Raw genomic sequence first — 8,245 nt, forward strand, 5'->3', positions numbered from 1 at the left:
ATACAACTCGACAAAATCAAACTAAATCCTACCTGCTACTGATTTACATATTAAATTCTAATTCAAAAAGGAAAAATGCAATCTCATGCTAAATTCTAAACTCCTTATATCTAAACAAAAATTCGTATTCTGTCAAAACTGAGAGACGATTCGATTAGGTCTTATAATCACGCCACAGACGATGGAAACAGAACACAGACCAACTAACCGCTACTATACTATAACATCATTCGATGAATAAGTATTGTGATATTCGATAATATCCAACAAGGTCCTTTTCAGTTTCTACAGAATCCTGACCACTAACAAGTCTTTTGTTTTGCTTTGTTACGTGCCTATCACATGTTGATATCCTCACTAGAAATGGATCTTACCCAACATTGTTAAATTGAGTTTTAAGTAGCAATTTCCAAAAAATGACATGACGCGCTGATGAGGTCCAATAAAATCGTAATCTGATCCACTTTCGATAGAATACTGACGACCAGGAACTTTTGGTTGATTACCTGTCCGTGATTCGGTTCGACAAGTCGGTTAACGAGGAATGTTATGGAGTCAAAACGTCGTTCGCATTTGTCAAACGAAAACGGATTACTGACAGTATTACCACTTTTATTCATTGATATGTGCTGTAAAATGCTATAAAGAGAATGAGCAGTTTATGACGTCACCTCCGCAAAATGACAAACTTTTGCAGTGCTGACCATATTCTCTCTTGACGGATATGCTTCTAGGAATATAAGGTTACAGTAAGAAAAGACAACACAAACGAAGCAAGTGAATTGTTGCGTTCAATTCACTAAAAGCTTACATTTGTATTTTTATTTATTGGCAAATGTGAAAAAATAGCTAGTTTACATTTTAAAGAAGGAAAAAGTTCAGGAGATCTTTCAATAATTTTTCCAGAAATTTATGCTTTCAAACNATATCGTGGGTAGAAAAGGTTAGAAATGAAGAGGTATTGGAAAGAATAGCAGAACAGAGGACTTTATGGAAGTCAATGAAAAAATAGGCGAGATAGGTTGGTAGGACACCTTCTCAGGCATGAAGATCTAGTCAGAGACATATTAGAGGCAGAAACAGGAGTTAGGAAGGGTAGAGGTAGACCTAGATTAAATTACTCTTTGCAAATAGTTAAGGATGTGGGCTGTTCTAGTTTTAGGGAGATGCGAAGATTAGCTCAGGATAGGAAAGAGTGGAGGTACGTGTTCAACCAGTCTTAGGACTGATGACCTTATGATGATGATGACACTTTTGTTTCACAGTTTATTTAGAACACTCCAAGTGTACCAAGTGTTTTATTTCTTATATATTACGCTATCTAACTTCCCATTAAAAGGAAATTAAACCTTATTTTTTTATTATTTATCCACTGTAAGCTCTTCTACTAATTTTTTTTAATTTTAAAATTTACTAGGCGCACTGGCTTTTTTTACTCTATTTTTTTCACTTTGTGCAGATCATACATACACGCGTATTTTTGCACGTACGTGGTGTCATGATTGCTTATTAAAAAGTAGCGGTCGATTGCGAAAGGAAGTGCCGACAAAGAGGAAAGGGGGTACATGAATGGGGAAAGAGTCAGTCAGTCCTGAGCGAGCATCTAAGTTGGTTGGTAGTTTTTAGTCCAAGTTCTGATCTGGTTTATGACGAGCTGTTCAAATTTAATAAAAATTATACACAATGTGAATTGCATTATTGCTCCATCAGCAGTTAAATGTAGGTATGTATAAAGATCCGAGTTTTTGTTGACCTTTATATAAAATAAACCGACACAATTTGTAGTGAATTCTAAACCGAAAACGATTTTGGTTCGTTCGATTCCCTTACAGCTAATTCGCGTTGTATATATCACTCAGCCAATACAACTAAGCAGAATTAGAAAATAAAACAAATAAAACTAAAACAGTCAGGAAAACAAAAGAAAATAATAATCCACATTTTTGAAAAAATAGCTAGTTTACATTTTAAAGAAGGAAAAAGTTCAGGAGATCTTTCAATAATTTTTCCAGAAATTTATGCTTTCAAACACGCAACAATAGCATTGTAACGGAAAAAGCGACATCGGGTGGCTCGAACAATTTGGTGAAAATATCATCATCTGGTTTTCTTCTTTCACATCGCTAACAAGAAAACTGATCAAGAGTTTTTGGTCTTAAGAAATAGACTTTTAGCAAAAACAACAGATGGTTACTTCATGGAAATGATTTTTAAACATGAAACCCATTTTTTGATCATATTTTTAGGTGGGGAACGAGAAAATGGGACTGTGAAGAATCTTTTCGAATAGGATCGTTTATATGAAGATGAGGTCGCATCGTTCTAAAATTTGATAATGGGTGTCAAATTCCACCTAGTATTACCTATATGCAAAATGATACTACAATTTAAACTACAAGCCTCTCATCATCATAAGGTCGTCAGTCCTAAGACTGGTTGGACACGCACCTCCACTCTTTTCTATTCTGAGTTAATCTTCGCATTTCCCTAAAACTGGAAAAATCCACAACCTTTACTATTTGCGAACAGTAATCTAACCTAGGTCTACCTCTATCACTCCTAACTCCCGTTTCTTCCTCTAATATGTATCTGACTAAACATTCATGCCTGAGAAAGTGTCCCATTAACCTATTCTATTCTTTCTAATACCTCATCATTTCTAACCTTCTCTATCCACGGAATCCTCATCATTCGCCTGCAACACCACATTTCGAACGCTTCTAACCTTTTTTTTTCCACAGCGCCCACCGTCCATGTTTCGCACCCATAAAACGTCGCGCTCGAAACATACAACCTTTTTCGAATTTCTAAATTAACCGTTCGCGAGCGTAAAAGACTGCAGTAACTAATTAAAAATGGGATTTGAAATCGATTAAGCTATGAAATCCTTTTATACACTAACTGCAAGAAGTAATTGTTGCAACTTTCCGCTGAATTTCCGCTTAAGCTTTACAACGCATCCAATGTGGGTTAAAAGTAACAGGAGTTAGGAAAAGTTCTAAGGACCTCCCTCAAAGTTTCCGAAGGCAAGTTATTGATTTATAAAACGATGATGTCAAAACTTCCCAAGTCATTAATATTCAGCTGCTGCATTTTTATGAGATCCAAAGACACACGTTTACGGCTGGCGCCTTCTTGTATATGTAATAAAAACGATTCTGAGCAAACAGGTCGCTCTACTTATTTTTTGAAAATTGTCAACATTGGATTTAAACACAGCCAGCACAAGAAACAAAGAAATTTCAAGCTCCATTTTTATTGAAATAGAAAGTGACCATTTAACAAATGTTCAAAATGGAATATTATAAACAATTTTTATGGATAGTTGAACTACGCTAACTAGTATGTAAGAAATTGATTCTTGGGTAGGCACTTGGTGAAACATATTTAATAAGATATAAGAAATAAAACACTTGGTACACTTTTGTTTGGAGCACGGCGTTGTACGGGTGCGAAACATGGACAGTGGGAGCGGCGGAAAAGAAAAGGTTAGAAGCGTTCGAAATGTGGTGTTATAGGCGGATGATGAGGATATCGTGGGTAGAAAAGGTTAGAAATGAAGAGGTATTGGAAAGAATAGGAGAACAGAGGACTCTATGGAAGTCAATAAAAAATAGGCGAGATAGGTTGGTAGGACACCTTCTCAGGCATGAAGGTCTAGTCAGAGACATATTAGAGGCAGAAACAGGAGTTAGGAAGGGTAGAGGTAGACCTAGATTAAATTACTCTTTGCAAATAGTTAAGGATGTGGGCTGTTCTAGTTTTAGGGAGATGCGAAGATTAGCTCAGGATAGGAAAGAGTGGAGGTACGTGTTCAACCAGTCTTAGGACTGATGACCTTATGATGATGATGACACTTTTGTTTCACAGTTTATTTAGAACACTCCAAGTGTACCAAGTGTTTTATTTCTTATATATTACGCTATCTAACTTCCCATTAAAAGGAAATTAAACCTTATTTTTTTATTATTTATCCACTGTAAGCTCTTCTACTAATTTTTTTTAATTTTAAAATTTACTAGGCGCACTGGCTTTTTTTACTCTATTTTTTTCACTTTGTGCAGATCATACATACACGCGTATTTTTGCACGTACGTGGTGTCATGATTGCTTATTAAAAAGTAGCGGTCGATTGCGAAAGGAAGTGCCGACAAAGAGGAAAGGGGGTACATGAATGGGGAAAGAGTCAGTCAGTCCTGAGCGAGCATCTAAGTTGGTTGGTAGTTTTTAGTCCAAGTTCTGATCTGGTTTATGACGAGCTGTTCAAATTTAATAAAAATTATACACAATGTGAATTGCATTATTGCTCCATCAGCAGTTAAATGTAGGTATGTATAAAGATCCGAGTTTTTGTTGACCTTTATATAAAATAAACCGACACAATTTGTAGTGAATTCTAAACCGAAAACGATTTTGGTTCGTTCGATTCCCTTACAGCTAATTCGCGTTGTATATATCACTCAGCCAATACAACTAAGCAGAATTAGAAAATAAAACAAATAAAACTAAAACAGTCAGGAAAACAAAAGAAAATAATAATCCACATTTTAACCTACTTCAGGGAGTGGAAGAATCCTATGGGTTGAAGTTTTCACTTGAATTCGTAGAAATTTCAAGCGACTGAAGATACAGGGATGGAGTTCAATAACGATTCAATAAAGCAAGCCGATTTAAGCTTGACGCCCTGAAATGCCTTCAGCTCTAGATTCGATATTCCCGAGAAACAGAAAGCAACAGTTTAAATTCTGCCCGCAATCGTTGGATTCGAAACACTAGAGGCGTGGATATTTATATACGAACATATATTATCCATAAATATTCTGTTCACGAAACACCGATTCGATTACATTTTGGAATGCGCTTAAGTGAGGAGATTCCTATTTTAAATAGATTATATCCCCCCTATATAAATAATGTGTTCAAACCATAAAAATGTTTCAATATACCTAGTCAAAATTTTTAAATGAAAATTGTGGTTCTATTGTGGAGTAGACTGATTAATAGCAAAGTCAGTGGGCTATCGCAGTCTACGATTTAACATCCTATAAACATTTCGATAAATTAACGACCAAATCGATTCTGCTTCGTACATATAAGTTGATTAATATCAACTAATTGACATTGTATCGCCATCTACAGATTTCAACTGTTAATTATAGTATTTCATGTTATTCGCAAGGTGTATTAGGTCTTTATATAGGGCCTTGTGAAAAGTAAAAACCCACGTGTAAATATGACGACATCCTGATGTCAGTTAATTACAAATAATTGCTTGTTAATCATTTTCTGTAAGTATTACCAAGAATAAAACAAAATCAATACTGAGACATGGCAATGTTGGGCATAATTTTGATGATCGGTAATAAAGGACAATAAACAAATTTATTTATGTTCAAAATGAAAATATGTTTTTTTCACTTATTGTCCTTAAGTGTACCTTATCATAAGTGCAAGTTAGAAAAGAAATTATAATAAATTAAGTGGAAAAGATGCTTCACAAATCCTCAGTTACAATCATCTTGTTTCATAAATAATTTATCTGTTGTATATTGGTACTTGAAACAACTTCTTATGGGAACACCGCTTTATGAACTAGGTAATAAAGGAGATGTAACGCTTGAAAATAGGATTCAATAAGCTTCGCGTTATGGAGCTGCAGTATTTGCTATATAATTTATGACCACAGAGAAAATGGATGTCATTAAACTACCATTTTGAGAAATGTAGGTACCTCTAAATAAATATAAAATTTATCCATGAGGGTTGTTTGAGTTATTTTAATTACTTACTCCAAACTTAATTAAATTCAGATGTTTTCATATGAATATATTTTAAGTAAATGATTAGTAGAGGAATTAAATTTTAATTAAATTAAATAGTCACGTTTCTGATTTGCCTATCTCAGCTTTTCATTTAGAAGATAATAAACGTAATTGTACGTTAATCATCCCGAGATGTAATCTAAAGTAATGCCACAAACTTAATTCCAGCCAACTTTATGACAAACTGGTAGCTAAACTGAAAGCATGAAAAATCTTTGACGGGCGTCGATTATTCATAGCCCGTCTATTAAATAAGAAACCGTAATTTATGTTTCTATTGCTAGTAGATAGTTAATTTATTATCTGTGTCGTACAGCTGACGGATTCTTTTTTAAGCCATGACAACGTTGGAGAAAAAATCGCAAGGGCAAGTACCTATAACCTTTTTAAACGTAAGTAATACTGAAAATAGTCTAGTTGCAACGCATTTAATGCACTTGGTTTTAATATTATGATAAATATTTAGACATATGTGTCTTCACTCCGGTAGGGAAAATACAACGGGGGCGGGATGAAGGTGACTTTGTTTAAATTGCAGAATAGAGTTCTTCATCTTCAACCCCAGCGCCTCCACCATATCTAAAATTCGTGTAAAATTCTATGCTATCCTTTCTCTCTCTTCGACGAAGGTCGCGACATATAAATAATTACCATTTACCTCGTTTTCAATTTTCATCCCCACCCCTGCGTCTCCCCGTGTCTGCCCCAGCCAAAACTATTTTATGATGTTCTACTGCTTCCCTTCTACCCATACCAGCGGGGTTTCATACATTCAGATATTTATCAGTATTCTTATTTTATTAATGTTTAATTTAATTTTTTAATGGTTGTTGTTGCTTCTGCAGCTGTGAATATTAAAACTGTTGCAGGGCGTAATTTAAGAAGATTAGAATCAAAAAGAGGATTTTAAAAATATTTTCTTGATCCGGGGCTTATTTAGAACTTTAACTACTAAAAATTCTAAATAAAAACTAATTTAATACATTTACTTACTCTTTATTGTATATTGTTTGAATATAATGGAGAATACGTTTGCTAATTTGACTGATTATTATTTTATACATCAAGTTTAATAAAATTCATATGCAATGCTTTGTGTAGCAGTTGGTAACCGTAACATTATATTTCATTAACAAACTATCGACAGTACAAATCACGATTTAATTTCAATTACAATACCTTCTGTTTAAATTATTTCGCGATATGATTGTTTTAACCATGTTTGATTGCAAGTCCACTAATTTTGTTATTCGATTTAGCTTTTATTTTTTGCCAATTTCCTTCCAATATACCTTTTCTCTGCACGATATGGCCATAATATCGTTCAAGCGAGCATTTAGTTAATTTATCTACGAAAAACGGATCGGATCACTAAAAGAGAAACTCTGTGATGTCTTAATAGCATCAATCGGCTTAACATGAGACCAAATATTTTTTTCTCTGTAACCCGAATTAATTCAATTATAGGGAACATTAGTTTAACTGGGGTGGAATATGGAACTTCTTCATCCCTTTTAACGGTCAAGCGGAAAGTTTATGTCGGTTTTCGATTTCGGGTTAAGTGCCAGCACTTTAACGTAAAGATGCTGTGTTTAATTCCGTTTCATTTTTGAAGCTTGTGGGCACGATCCCTTTCGCATGATTTCCGAAGAATGTAACAATCAAGTCTTGTTCACAAGAGCAAACCACGCCGAGGCAAACATATTCTGCATGACTGAATTGGTAAAAAGCAACCGACCATTCTCCCTACATCAAAACGAAGAAATGTTATGCTTAAATGTTAAGCTATTTTCTCTGATGGAGCTAACTGCTAACCCATCCAATTTTTATTATTTTAATATTTCTAATTGTTTATAATAAATTCAGTTGTTAATCAATGTAGAATTCAAAGCAATAGCCTAGATAACATCCCACAACCCTCTTTTTATGTCAGCATATTTCCGTCGACATCGGTTCAATTGTTTCAAACATACAGACAAACAGATAAAATCGGACGTACACTTCACTTTTATCTATATGAAAATATACGAAGATATATAAGTAATATAGATATGTATAGGTATGTATATTTCTATAAAGCATGTAACTCCATTACAAAGGCATTATAGTTCCCCAATCCATCAATTAATAACTAACTTATTCTTAGAACTTACCAAACATCCAGTTGTGGCTTTCTTAGAAGTTTTAAGATAGATCCCACATATACCGAATAATTCCAAGAACTAATCCTGAAAATAAAAACATAGTTTACATAAATGAATAAAAAAATTAAGTGTGAAGTTTTTTTTTGCGGTACATAAATGATCGTAACAATAATACTGCAAGGAGCGAACATATCATTCTTTCAGGAGAAGTAACTAATGATATTTAAAAGATCTTCCATGTTCTACTATTGATATTTTTGACGAATTTGAAGAGAAATT

General features: G+C 34.0%; 1 long non-coding RNA gene across 2 annotated transcripts in view; it reads right to left on the bottom strand.

The window, feature by feature from the left end:
* Positions 1 to 7,968: 7,968 nt before the first annotated feature.
* LOC108739774 overlaps positions 7,969 to 8,245 on the bottom strand; it is a 151,341-nt gene continuing 151,064 nt past the window's right edge. For both annotated transcript variants that reach the window (XR_003231392.1, XR_003231393.1), the window contains one exon: positions 7,969 to 8,050. This is a non-coding gene — a long non-coding RNA (uncharacterized LOC108739774). The remainder of the gene's footprint in view (positions 8,051 to 8,245) is intronic.

The sequence above is a fragment of the Agrilus planipennis genome, unplaced genomic scaffold (assembly GCF_000699045.2).
Source record: "Agrilus planipennis isolate EAB-ADULT unplaced genomic scaffold, Apla_2.0 scaffold54, whole genome shotgun sequence".
Classification (NCBI taxonomy): Eukaryota; Metazoa; Arthropoda; class Insecta; order Coleoptera; family Buprestidae; genus Agrilus; species Agrilus planipennis.